We start from the raw sequence: 15,045 nt of genomic DNA, 5'->3' as shown, positions 1-15,045 counted from the left end.
GGGGCCCTACCGGGATGAACCGGTGCTCCACCGGGATGAACCGTGGACTACCGGGGCTCCACCGGGAAAGTATTAAAATGTTTAATACCTCCGGGATGAACCGGGAGTCACCGGGTAGGACCGGCAACGACCGGCGTGGCACCGGGAACAAACGGGACGGTACCGGGAACAACCGGGACGGCACCTTATCTCCACCGGGGCCCAAACACACCCCGGCAGAGCTACGGCAACGCCCCGGTGGAGCCCCGGTGAATTCCGGCAGAGTCCCTTTATAGCTACGTTACATAAGTAAACCGGTGCTCTGACGGTACCGTCCCGGTTGTTCCCTGTGCAGTCCCGGTTGTTTCCAGTGCCAAGCCGGTCATTGTCGGTCCTTCCCTGTAACTCCCGGTTCATCCCGGAGATATTAAACATTTGAATACTTTCCCGGTGGAGCCCCGGTTGTCCCCGGTTAAACCGGGGCGTTGCCGCAGCTCTGCCGGGGTCTGAAGCCGGTATAGCCCCGGTGAGTGCCGGCGTAGTGACGGTATACCGGGGCTCTGCCGGGACTCTGCCGGCTTTCACCAGGTTCAACCTTTTTGTTTGGATGTTCATGCGCACAGTGAAGCACGGCATCTTTTGCAATAGGGAAATGGCAGTCTGTAGTAACTGCAAACTGCGTATGATATGTCCTGAGCAACCTATACATTATATTTGTACTTCGTTGCGCAACCAATACATACTTTGTGCGAAATCTATACATAAAGCGACTTGTAATTTCCTTCAAAACAAAGCATTTGAATAATTAAAATACATGTTCGTAACCTGTTTTGTAGTTTAAAATGTGTAATGTACACTGAATAGAAGTAACATGTAGTTTTATTTGATTTAAGTTACCGTAATTGGCTATTTTAACAGAATAACCACCTTATGTATTGCTTCAAATAAAAATATTTCGATTTTAGCTCAAAATAAACTTAAAGGTTGCAACTACGCGCATGTGTTACTAGTTTGTTATTGAAAATAAGTACCTACCATTACTGGATGTTCCGTTCTCTAATCCATAAACACCAGAAAAGACGAAACTCGCCTGATTAAGTAGTGTATTTACACAATGTTTTCGTAGTAAAACATATACCCGACCTCGTAGCAAAACGGTGTACGCTTTGACCTCGTCAGCCCCCAGTGACCACAGCAAGGTGCAAAATGACATCGTTCTATGAAGGGCGGGGTTCAAATAAAAAAGGCTAATGTAATCCTTTATATAATACTAATATAGGCCTTATATAAAATATTGTGCATTAATTAATTGTCCCTATTGAAATGAAGCCTGTCATTACACATTATACATCTTAAATATATTTTACTGCTACCAGTTATGCACAAAAAGAATGCCCTATGTGGCAACAGAAAGTTGGAACAATTGTCTGTGGTCTCTAAAAATAATGTCGGAACCAATGTCCGGGTGTCGAAATAGCGTCGGAACCAATGACTGAGGTCTCAAAATAACGTAGATTAAACCACTGCCCGGTGTGCCAAAATATTGACCGTGGTCTCAAAATAACGTTGAAACCAATGACCGAGGTCTAAAAATTAACGTTGCAACCAATGACTGGGGGCTCTAAATAACGTCGGAACCAATGCCAGGTGTGTGAAAATAACAAATGACCCAGGTTTCAAAATAATGTAGAAACCAATGCCGCTTGTGGCAAAAATATCATTGTCCGTTTTAGCCATAATGAACCGTATGAACCCCAAGAATTTTTCCGAGACGTACATTTTGCATAACGTAACCCGAACGGAAATGGATTCATCGCAGTATAAGTATAAGCTAGAAAGTGATGATAACAATAAAATAAAGCCCTTGAAATTGACAATACAGAGAGACAAACTATCTCTGATTTTACGTACATATTTCACAGCCCATGTAAATGCCAGCTTCTGGCGCGACTACTTTTATAAGTTAACTGACAAGACATAATGAATAATGAAATAGAGTTATTTTCGTAGCATGACGTCATTCTGTGACTGGGAAGCTACGGCCTACGGATGGAAGAGACAGCAGCGTCTCTATGGTTGCAACAATTCGGACATGTCAACGTGTTCTCTTGAAACAAAACTTATAGAAGGGCAAATATGCGTATTTATTGAAATTTAGTGTTTTTTTTATTGAAAACACTATTCGTACTATCATGTGCAATAATTGTTTTGTATAGATAGACTCGTTTTCTCTCAATAAACGTATTTTGCATAGGAAAAATCGTTAAATGGATATATACTTAAAATAAACTGTAAAAATAATGTGTGAGTACTTATAGCGATACATAGTTTATCGACTTAAATTTATGCTTATGACTAAGTTCCAAGCCATTCAAATACTTGTAAATTACATTTAACCTATGACTTTTTCATAACAGGATTGTTTGAAATATTCACAGACCGCGCTGCTGAGATAGGAGTTGCCTCGTGTCCGGATGTACATTAAAAACAATCCACTGACACCGGCGAGAACATACGATTCTCATGCGCGTTAATGCAACGTAAAAAGATTTCACCAATATCAATACTTTTGGTTGGAAAACCTAACATGGAACGACTGGCGTTTGCAACATTCATGAGCCAATGACCTGACGATCCTCACAAGATGGCGGTATATGTGACGTCATCGGAAGTTAGCCTTACTGTAATAACCAAACGAGCTTATCAACGGCTGATCTAAAACTGATCTGCGTGACATGTTGGTGCATTTTTGTTATTGAACGGGCATAATAACAGATTTGCAAAGGGGCATTTAAAATATGACATAATAATATCTAAGATTCCAAGATCGTAAGAATGTTATATTAACAAGTGAACTAACCCGTAATAAGATCTACCGATTCTTTGGATTTAATCATGAATCATAATTAACAATAATATAACAGGTTTTTGACACTTTGAAAAGTTAATTAGGAAAACGTTAGTACTAATTATTAGCAATAAACTTTGAATAAGCTTGAATGGCCGAATGATACCTCATTAAATGTATCTCCTTAAGGACTCAAGAAAATATATGAAGCTAATTTATTAAATAACACAAATTAATTTTACAACGAACACAATCTTTGCAACTTTATCCTCATTAACCGGTTGTTAGTCTCTGTATCTTAATAAGCACCATCAGAGAATATAAGAAAACACGACTGTCATTTCCATGAGGACACATGTGTTAAATTAAATTAATTAGTGTCGGTAAATTAGCCTAATTGATGGTGTCTATCTGTATAAAAGCGGCATACAAAGTTGAAAGCAGTGACAGCAAGGCCAGTTGAAGACAGCAGATATTGCAGTAATAATACACACATATTGCTTATGTTAAAGTGACAAAATATTTATAAATTGAAATATTTAGAAGTCTAACGGTCGAAAAGCGAACTAATGTTCTTGCAAAATCACACCATATACATAGCTTATGAACTGTTCTATTCAGAACTATTGTAGTTTATACGACCTCGGATATCCAAGTGGCTTCAGTAGTCATGAGGTTTGTAACGCTGCTGCTAGCGTTCAGTACGTTTGGATGGTCGATCTGCCAGAGCGCAAAGACAGGCGTATGTTGTCCTGGTAAGTTGTGTTCATATTCTACTTAGTTTTATGTTAAATATGTTTTAAAAATATAAGATGGATTATATGGTCTATGTTGTATTGTGTAAAATGGCTTTTATCTTAAATAAAAAAAACATTTTAACATGGAAAGCTTTAAAATGTGTATGCTGTTCAGTAAAGGTATGCCTTATTTGTTTTAGGTTTTTATACATTTTGTTTGTCAATTCATTATCCGTAGGTTAGATGGTTAAAGAATTTTAAGGTGATATGCGTATTACTCAATTATTGTTCATGTTGCCATTCGAAAGCTATATTTTAGGAAATAAGTAGTCGTAACATGCTTTTATGAAATATGTCTGTTCATCATCGAGCATAGAGAACGGAGTTTTTAGTGTCATATTAACGTCATCGGTTCTTGTTGAACCGATCCTATGGGAGTTTCTTTCAAGTTGTTACGATGGTTGACATTCCTAGCGTATTTCACGTTTCTGTATAAATAATTAATTGTGTAAAAGCTGCGTGTGTATTAATTTATACATCAGTTAAATTAATACACATTTAACCATTTCTTGATAAGTATGGTTATAGTTTTACTCAACTCTTAAGTTTAAGTTCTGATATTACCGCAGCCTAAATTTAAAAGAGCAATTAATTTTCTTATGAAAGCGACGTCGCAAGTAAACTGATTTTTTGAGAGTTATATGTTATATAGTTTAAGAAGATGTTTGGCTTAGCTTAATAGTTTTAAATAAAAGAACGAAAAGCGTTTCAAAATACAAAAACTGTAATTTAAATAAGGGTTCGATCCTTGGACGGGTTGATTCAGAAGCGGTCACATTAACTACTCAGTCATACAAATTCCTATATTTAATCCAGCATTTATTCTGTGTATATAGCGATCCAAGTGCTGTCAACAACATTAAAATAAAAGAACAAAGACACGCCACATTATTTAATAATTTGTTTTAAGGCCACAACACACTTGAAGACTTCGGATTTTAGCCCCTCAAAAATGGCGCGAGCAATCGAAATAAAACTAGAATAATTTTTAGTCTATTTTTTAAAATCACAGGCTAGCGAAAAGCGGACAATAAAAGATACATATTTTATATATGCAAATTGATATATTTTGCCAAATAACTGCATCATATATACAAAATACCGGTACAAGATCATTAAGTAGTAATAACTGAATTCAAGCTCTTATCCAATGTTTGAAAAATAAATAAAAAATCTCCAATACCTGTCTTGCTTATTCACACCTTGTAGTGACTACTTAAATTTAACATGGTACAATGTAGTTTTCATTATCACAGTTATATTAGAAGCTCAGGGATATTTCTAAAAGGCGATCACACATGTTTAAATCCGTTTTAATACACTTACAGACAAAAGATGCATTTTCACGAAAACCTGTTGCGATGTAAGTCTTCACGACGGCACGATGATTTGCGTTATGTCGACGACAAAAGACAATACGACACAAAAGGGTACATCCGCTACCGGGAATACCGTTTAACATGATCGACCAATGTCCACATGATGTTAAGGACACGGTGTGGTACAATTTTCAGCAAATTATTCTTTGTACATGTTTGTGTGTCTTTTTTTCCTGGCCTATTCAGACCATCTTCAGCACATTCCCGTTATCCGTTTTGCAATTGTCACGTTTCTTTTAAATGCCGACCCTTAATAGTTTAACACATGTTCAATCAATTGCATTAAACTTCAATTGCAAACGGCTTTAAAAGAAAGATAAAACCAATTCCATATTACCCGATCTGTAAGAGCATTGCGTAAGCACATCTTGATCTATATGATGGATTTGAATTGAATTGTAAGATAAAATTATATACTATCCTATCTAGGCACATGGGGAGACTCCGTTAGAAAATGCGACCTTAGCTGACCTAGTTCCAGTATGGTCACCGAGCCGACGTCGAATATACAGGTCGCAATACGTCAGCAATTGTCACAATGTCTTTGACGGCCAGACGTGGCCAGTTGCAATTTCATGCAGATTACCCGAAGCAGACACATCCTCGCAATCTGCATCCGAGTCCATCGATAATCCTTTTGTCGCTAGCACCGATAGAAACTGTGATGCCATCTTTGTGTATCGGGGTGACGTAAATGGTCTTGAACCTTTGCTTTGTTTCGACTTCACAAACTATACCCTCGAAGGATCTTGTGAGTTTTTGGACGCACAGTTGTCGGAACGATATAACCACACAGACGATAGAGCGCGCTGTGAACAAAGCACGATCGCACGTTTTGGTGCATTTAAGAATATATGCATGTGGCCAATGCAGTAATAATGTCAAAATGGAAGTTTCCACGTTTGCATGTCCAGACATCCAATCAGTTATTGGAAGATTTCCTATCACCAGTCTCCTGGAAGGCCTGGAAGGAAGAAAATATCACCAGCCAGATCACGACAAAGGAGATAATGATTCACGCGTTTGCATACAGGATAAACATGTAAGATCATCCTATTTTTAGTGTTATATTCATTTTCAGATATTTTTTTCAGGAAATAATTTACAAGATTTCTTCTTCCAATTAGATCCCTTCTCCTCAGTATAACCCTATAAAGACAGTTTTAAGCGCAAGTGGGTAGGTTTAAGGCACAATCACAATTAATTGGTTCGTCCTACACACTACTTCTTGTTTTTCTTCCGAGAAAGATAATTAATGACAAATTGTTTTCTACAATCACATTCAAAATTGCGTTTGTTGTCCGTCTTGTGTGTCTGTTTAATTTTTTGTTCGATTAATACAGCAAGAAATAAACCAAAGCTAAGTGCTAAAGGTAAAACGAATAAAACATTTATACTTATATATTTAAAATTTATAATTATGGCAATGTCAATAAAGCAGACAAATACATATATTGTGATATTGCACATTTCAGTGTTTTGACAGATGTTGAAACTATCAAAACTCTGAAAATACATAAAAAGCAAACGAATCAAGTATAAATAAGATGATGTGTGAATACGGTCGGTTTGCTAAAACTGTACAGAACATATAAAACGAGTCAAAATTTATATATAATTTTCCTTTAATCAGAACTTACAATCAACAAGAACTTAATTGACGTTTAAAGTACTTTACTTTTTAAATTAACTCATTTTCAGGGCTTCACAAAATGCAAGCTCGTTATGTGTCCCTTTGGATTCGACAGGAATGATGGAGTGTGCCTCATTCGTAACAACATACAGATTGGTAGAGTAAACTTGGTTTTGGTATTGAAATTGCAATCAGTTCACGTTGATGAAACATTTATTGAGCATATCGTAACACAAACACAAACACATATTAAATTCCCTAGCTTTCCAAACAACAGTTGGATTGACACTTGGTTTTCATTTGCATCATTTCTTTCAACGAGAGATAATACGAACATCGAGGATGGGAATGTCTCGTTGCATTTTGTCGTCTCATTCAATAGACAAATTCAAGCATTAAACTATTCGAATCTCATATTTAACATAACACAGCTTCTGACGAAACCGTTGGTGATGTATGATGCGAACGGTAGAGCTCAAGTGTTCAATTGCTCATTGTATCCGTTTGATAATTGGCAGTTAAAAAGTAACAGTAACAATCTATACATTCCCACATGGGACCTAGCAGAGGTGCATAATATCCTCTAGGTTTAGTAATTCATATCAAGGCATCACTTATTCGGATTTATATGGAAACGGTAGGACTCGCAAGACTACCTAATCGACCTATGTTTTTTTCGAAGCTGGTGCTTTGCGAGCAAATTGATTTAGACGAGTCTGAGATTAGCATTCTTGCTCTTAACACTATTTTGGTCGGCGACACAGTGCTTTCCGAGCACGAATTTCGAAAATACATCGCCTCAGATGGACATACCAAGTTCCGAGTGTGCATCAGTGACGCGTCGTCTCTTGTATACCATAAATCGTCATCGTTGTCGAACGATATGCATCAGTATTTGCTTTATTTGGTCTGCGCGTATGGTGTTGTGTTTTTATTGGGCATGCCATGCTCTAACATACTTGACGTAGGTAAAAATAAACGCCGATAAATGGTAAAAAACTACTCATTGCGGAGATTAAACAATATTAATGCGATTACATATTAACTGTTTTTGTTTATGTGCATTTTATTAATGTCCATTTAATAAATTTAGCGAATACTATTGACGGAGTATATTAATATGGAATGACAAAATATCTCATTCAATATTTAAATCAATTCTTAACTTGCATTGTCAATCGTTACATTAGCTCACAACATGTAAAAGATAAGTGAAAATTTAATAAATCTAGTATGTATAATAATAATGTATAATAATAAATCTAGTATGTATACATGTCGTGAAAGTTTTGCTTAGATTTCACCAACATAGCTGTCGTTTAATTATATGATTGCTTTTGTAAACTACCAATTTATTATCATGTGTGTATGCGACATGAATCAAGTAGAATGTTATAATGTACTAACTGTTTTACTACTGGGGGACATATTGTGTTTGCCCTGTCTGTTTGTTGGTTTGTTTGTGTGCGTTTAACTTTAACATTTGCCATAACTTTAGCAATATTGAAGATAACAACTTGATATTTGGCATGCACATGTATGTCATGGAGTTGCACATTTTAAGTGGTGAAAAGTCACGATCATCATAACAGGTCAAAGGTCAAATATATGGCGGTGGCAGACATACTGTTTCACAAACACATCTTGTTTTTAAATAAAGTTGCTTCTTTGTTCATTAATACATTTAGATAGATACTTTAAAACATTTTTCTGAAAAAAAGCAAAGTACAACAGAACTAAATATGAAAATTATGTCACGTGCAAAATATCAATTTAATATGTTTTATATAAATTGTTATACCATTATTTTAAGATTAATTGTCTGCTATATATTGAATCTGAGTATAATATTTATACTTGCTGATTCTGTGTCAATATGTTAAAATGATAAATAAATCAAAACAGTTACATTGTATAACATTTTACATTTAATATGAGTTTAGATAGATACTGTTATTTATGTTTTTATTATATCAGTTATATGAAGCAAGGGTTATCACAATTAAATACAACGCATATTAAAAGAATACAGTGTTATTGCTGCGTTTATTTGGCCATACTTAATCACTGGTTAGCGAACTAGAACTATGTACCGAGCAAATAAACCTATCCGTTTTGTAACCGGTATTATATTTTGCCAAAAATTGTCTTATTTTCATTTGAAGAATTATTAGAATGCTCGATACAAATTGTTACGTTAGACCTTCTGTATATAAATTCCATTCTTTAATGGATTCTGTTAACGTATATGTTATAAAAATTGTTGCAAACTGTATAAAATAAGACAATCAGTTACCGTGTAATACATATTAATCACTCTTCATGTGTATGTATCGTAGTCTGTACACTGCATTTGAATCAATATCGTATTTTTCTGTTAAAAACTTAAACTGAACAAAATGATTTATTGTATTTAATCACATTACTTTCTAGATTATGTACTATGTACTGATCACTAATAAAACGCTTGTCTTGTCATATCTTGTTTTTATATTTTGTTATCAAACTAGATCGTTTGTGTTTCATTGTATACACAGTTTATTTATCACTCTTCATAAGTGGATATTGTATACCATGTACACTATCGCAATAAATGCCGCGAATAAACATCCACAAGCGGGCAATTTTGTATGCATTTATTTCGTTATAAAACATTCACGTCCTGAATGACATTACTATTTCATTAATACATGTTAGAACGCATTATAGAAGATGAAATGTAAAAGAAATTTGCTGAAGATCTAAATAGAACGTTTAATCAAGACAGCACACAGAGAATTCTCAGTTATCCGCGTGTATTATGATTCACTCGGTTTTAACAATGTTTTATCTTGCATATACAACAACATCAAGTAGTCATTGTATACGTATTCATAATTGCGAGAGAATCAAAAGATTGAGAGATAAAGCTATATATCGAAGTAACATGAGGTGTCTTTCCAAAATATTTGGGTTTATCTTACCACCGCATTGATATCTGCCTGATGTAACGTTGCCTGATATATTATTTTATATCATAGTCAACAAGAAGTTCTTATATCAGTCATGTGTGGCGGATGGTCCTATTGATCGGAATCAACCATAAAGTAATCATTTTTAGTAAAATCAAATCAGTTTTAACAAAACAATCAATTTTATACCAAGATGTAAAACAATTTAAACACAAAATGCAACCTACAAATAGTAAAAACATTTTTTACAAATTTATTAAGTGCGCGTGCTTATGACGTCATTGTTAACACGCCAAACGAAAAAGTCATGTTCTTTCCCGCTAAAACCGCTGCTTTTTAGCAATTGTTTCATTATTTGTTTAAAATCGGGGACGTAGAGGTATGATAAACAGAAATATAAGGTTACTGTCTGGTCTTTTTGTAATATATAAGGCTCGGCACGAAATAAATTACGGTTCGGCAAGCCTCGCCGTTATAGAGAATAACAGGTTACTGCCTGATCGTTTTGTAATATATCAGACGAGGCTTAGAATAAAATAACGGCGAGGCTTGCCGAGCCGTTATTTTATTCGTGCCGAGCCTGATATATTACGAAACGATCAGGAAGTAACCAGTTTTTCTGTTTATCATACCACTGATACCACTCACCCCGTTTTTCAAGAATATAATGCAAATTAATCGCTTCGCCCTGGAGCCGCTGCATTCGTTAATCGCGTATTAATTTTTCTAAAAATAGCATTGTTCCGCAACACGAAAAGTAGCGTCATTTAATGTAATTTAATAAGGCTGTTTCTTTCTCTTTCTTCTTTAATTCGGCAAAAAAACTTTAAGCATCAATAACTTATTACACAAAATGAAAGCATATATTGTAACGTGTCTACCGTTCCTTCGGAATATATATATAATGGCTTTTCCTCGGGCTTTCCTTAGCCGTGTGATTTGATAAACAAATAATTTAATTTGCCTCCATACAAGCCGGTTCCGTATGCCCTGTGCGACTTGGATTGCTTTGATCACTTGGGTTGACTTGGGTTGACTTGGGTTGACTTGGGTCGACTTGAATCGACTTGGGTTGAATTGGGTTGACTTGGGTCGACTTGGGTCGACTTGGGTCGACTTGGGTTGACTTGGTCGACTTGGTTCGACTTGGGTCGAATTGGGTCGACTTGGGTCGAATTGGGTCGACTTGGGTCGACTTGGGTCGACTTGGGTTGACTTGGGTCGACTTGGGTTGACTTGGGTTGAATTGGGTTGACTTGGGTCAACGGGTGTCTTGGGTGACTTGGGTCACCTCGGGTGTCTTACACATATAGCAACGAGTCTGCAGTGTCTCCCCTCTGCGTTACGCAAGGAAGACAATCGATCAGTGTAGTACAAGCGACAATAAGTAGCTTGACAGACTCAGGCTGATCTACGAGACCTAACACGTGCACTAACTGGAATGGAAACCTGTGATCCGGACTTATATATGAGTCTCAAGCTACCCAGCAAGCTATGGTATGTTATGCGCAAAGTTGCTTGGGTCAACCCCACTCAAACAGCATCCAAAGTCACAGAGATGTTCCTTGCTCAGGCTGACCTAAGAGACCAGAAACGTGCACTGTCTTATATTACCAAAGGAGACCTGTGCCCGGACTAATATATGAGTCTCAAGCTTACCCAACAAGCTATGGTATGTTATGCGCAAAGTTGCCTGGGTCACCCCCACTCAATAGGCATCCAAAGTCAAAGATACTTCCAATGATATTTGGTCTCTAATTACTATAACGTATTAAACGTTGTGTTCTGTTCGACGATCGAACGCAGACTGCCTGCTCCCAGTAGAGCAGCGCTTTATATACTGATATATCACGTGACCCGCTTGCTAAAGACATCACCCTACTATTCCATTTCATTTAAACACAACCCTACCGTATCAAACAGTAATTGTATAATACTGTGGCTATATTATGAAATTACATATTGTGCATCTTAATAACTGACTTGTATTATTAAATCATCAAATTATGTACATAATAATACAATGATCAATCCAGAATACTAGTACACACGCTATTTGCGTTGAACTTACCGAATAGTCGAATGCTTGCCCGCGGGAAATGTATTTTCGTTTTGAAATATCCACGCAGAGTTGTCGTTCCTTGCTCTTACATACAACTCTGCGAAAGGCTCAGCCCTCCATTTTGTCTATAAAATAGATAAAACCGAACAAACGCATTCAACGTATATTTGATTGGATATTTAAGATCGCATGCATTAAATTAAGAAAAATGACTTTTAAATGTACGATAAATCGTGCAAAAACTTGCGAGTTTTAATGCAACTCTTTGGAACTAATTTATTGCCCATTTACGCAGATGGAATCATTCCACGCACTTCACAAATGTAAACAATTGAACATATTTGTTTTGAGTGACGTTAGGAATTGCTTCGACGTGTGTATGTATGTTGGTTTCTTAACATAAAAAAAACATATCAATTTTATAATAATGAATTAAGACTGATATAAGATATCATGGTATGAGATGGTTTTCTTTAATGCAGTGAATGTAATGTAACCGCCGTGCAAGAGATTGTTTAGTATTCTGTAACCTCAATGATGACATGAATGAGACGCTTTCATAACAATAGTCCGTTCTGAGCCCAACACAGAGGTGATCGTAATGTAACCGTCGTGCAAGAGATTGTTCGTTTTGGTGTAAATAATAGGAAAGAACTCAAAGAATAATGAACCTAAAGGATAAAGTACCGGCAAAAATCGTTAAAATATTATACATTTTAGAGGCGAACTTGATAACCGTTGTAACATGTCAAGGCCAGCGCAGTCGCTCACAGTCACGTCTTCGCAGTGTGTCAACACGTGTAAAAGATTGAATGATGTTTTTATTAGAATTTGGGATATATACTGCGCGTTTGGTTTACTGTGGTGGTTGTGCGTAGATATTGAGGTTCTGCACGTTAAGTACAGCTCCAAAAACATGCCATTAATTGGATTACGACCAGGAAACTGTGCTTGTGAAACTGCCGTGTGGGTGGGGAGAGAAATGTTCATTTCGGAATTGTTCATTCGAGTGCATGAAACAGATGGAGTTGCAGTAGAACATGCTGCCAAAAGGTTTGAACATCTTGTTGTGTTTGTTTGGAAATTTCTGCAATGATGAACAAGCTCGGTTGGACAAAACTTGAATCCAGACGTCAAACAGCCAAAGTTGTTATCATGTACAGGATCGTTAACAACTTAATTAGTGGACATCAACGCCAGAAGTGTACTTATACCAGCAGGAGTGCACACCAGAGGCCATGCACACCGCTAAATAGTGTCATTTACCACCGTCAACGCCTACCAGTTTTCCTTTTCCCAACTGGAAAACGCCTCTGGAATGGTCTCCCAGAACAGGTGGTCACTTCCCCGTCCATAGATGTCTTCAAGACTAGGATGGGAGAGCTATACAAATAACTCTGGACATTAACCGAGAGATAGAGATAGAAATTTCACTGTAATTGATTATTGACTGTACGTTTTTGTGTCCTGTTATTTGCATGATTTCGGTGGGTGCGATATTGGAATCCCTTAGTTTTTGAACAAGGTGTTTTCTAGCAGAACGATTACTTATGTTTTTTTATTTTTTCAAAACTGGCCTCGATTGTTATAGTTGTCAACATCTTGGCAATTTTTTTCAACCAAGTTTCTGCTGTAGGTACCACTGATCAGAACTGTCAGTTAAGGGCACGGTTCTTGTTAATAATATAATGATATAATGATATAATAATAATATTTACTCTTTCAGTCAGTATATTTACAAACACCATCTATCGTCCTTTTATTTTTTATAAAACGGATGCTAATACCCCCATTAATCTACAGAATCCACAGTAAACATGGACGTTCTGCCAAAATAATCACACCATTTCTTTGTGAAGTTTGTGAGAAGTGCTGTATTATTCTCATTATAAACACCATAGCTAAAAAATGAACATTTACATGCGTTTACGTATCTGGTTAAATGCCGTACCTTTTCAATAAGTAAAATAGAAGCATGGGCTGAGATTTGTCAACGGAAAACAAACTTCAAAAAACACAAACATAAAAACCTAAACAAGACACATGGCATAAATCGGTAATTCAGTTAACTGGTGACTTGCTGGGTAATTTATCACTACAGATATTGCATCTAAGTTGCCTATATCCTGAATGTTCCGATGGTATATTCTAAGAAAATGCGAAGTTTTTATAATGAAAAAACAACGCCATGTACGCTCCAATTACATGTTAGGAAATGGCCGTTCATTATAATGATATCATGTCAAAATGCTTTGTATATATAATAAATCACATCTTGTTTTTTTATAACAATGTGAGCTACTAATACTTTGGTTTTAAAGAAATATTTTTTTTTCATATGTTATTTAAGTATAAGTTCTTTACCCGACGCAAACGCCAATCTTGAACATTGTCCTTTGGTGCGTGCGAACTAAAGCCCAAGAGAGCCAAACTAAAAAAATCGTTGACATTGTTTAAACTTCTGAAGCATGCTTCTGGACCTTGTTTTTTCTTTCGAGCAAACATTGAAGCTTATAAGAAATTAATGAAACATAACAATCAAGCTTAATTCTAAATAACAGTATATTATATACCACCCTTTACATTTTACTGGCGATAAGATCGTGGAAACCGTCGTCCACAAGGAAATAATGTCACAAAGCTACCTTATTTTGATATGTTCTCAGCAAACCCAGCATTCTTACTGCGTCCAGGCTATAAAGCCGAACGATCGCCATGAGAGCAGCGCAGTGCAAACTCCAAAATCGTAGCATTGTCGAAGAAGACAAGAACGTAGTGTGCGATAGATTCGGTCAAATCCCATAGATCAATCAGTTAAAATAGTGACGCCTTTATCAAGATCCCTGACCAGAGCATCTGATTTTTCCGTTATTCTTTTACGATCATATTCGTTTCTTCCTGTTAGCACGTATTGCTCCTAACCGGTTTTGGTTTATGCCACTAACAGGGATTTCAATGCGTCGGGTACCCTCAGTAGACTTTCTCTGGAGATTTAATGATAGCTCTTTTCCGCCACCACCATTAGACCTAGGCACAACCTTAAAGGGGCCGTCAAACAGATAAAGGGTCGTATCAACGCGAAACGATATTTTGGGAAACTGCAAGGATTGCTTATATAGCTTATATAGCTGAACAATACATCTTAATGTAAACATGAGCTTGGATGGTCGAGCGGGCCTAGCGAGAGGCTTTTTACTCCAGTACTCCAGGAAGCTAGGGGTCAGTGGTTCGAGCCCTGTTGAGGGTTACTTTTTTCCTTTTTTTAAATTGTATTCTTGTTTTGTTACTGGAGATTTTAAGTTCAAATGTTTACATTTATCAATATAAAGCATTTAAACTTTAATATTTATGTACCTATACATATTTAATAGCACGTAAGTTTGTACTTTTACAATA

Source organism: Dreissena polymorpha, chromosome 10, assembly GCF_020536995.1.
Source record: "Dreissena polymorpha isolate Duluth1 chromosome 10, UMN_Dpol_1.0, whole genome shotgun sequence".
NCBI lineage: Eukaryota > Metazoa > Mollusca > Bivalvia > Myida > Dreissenidae > Dreissena > Dreissena polymorpha.
Note: the sequence above shows the minus strand (reverse complement) of the source record.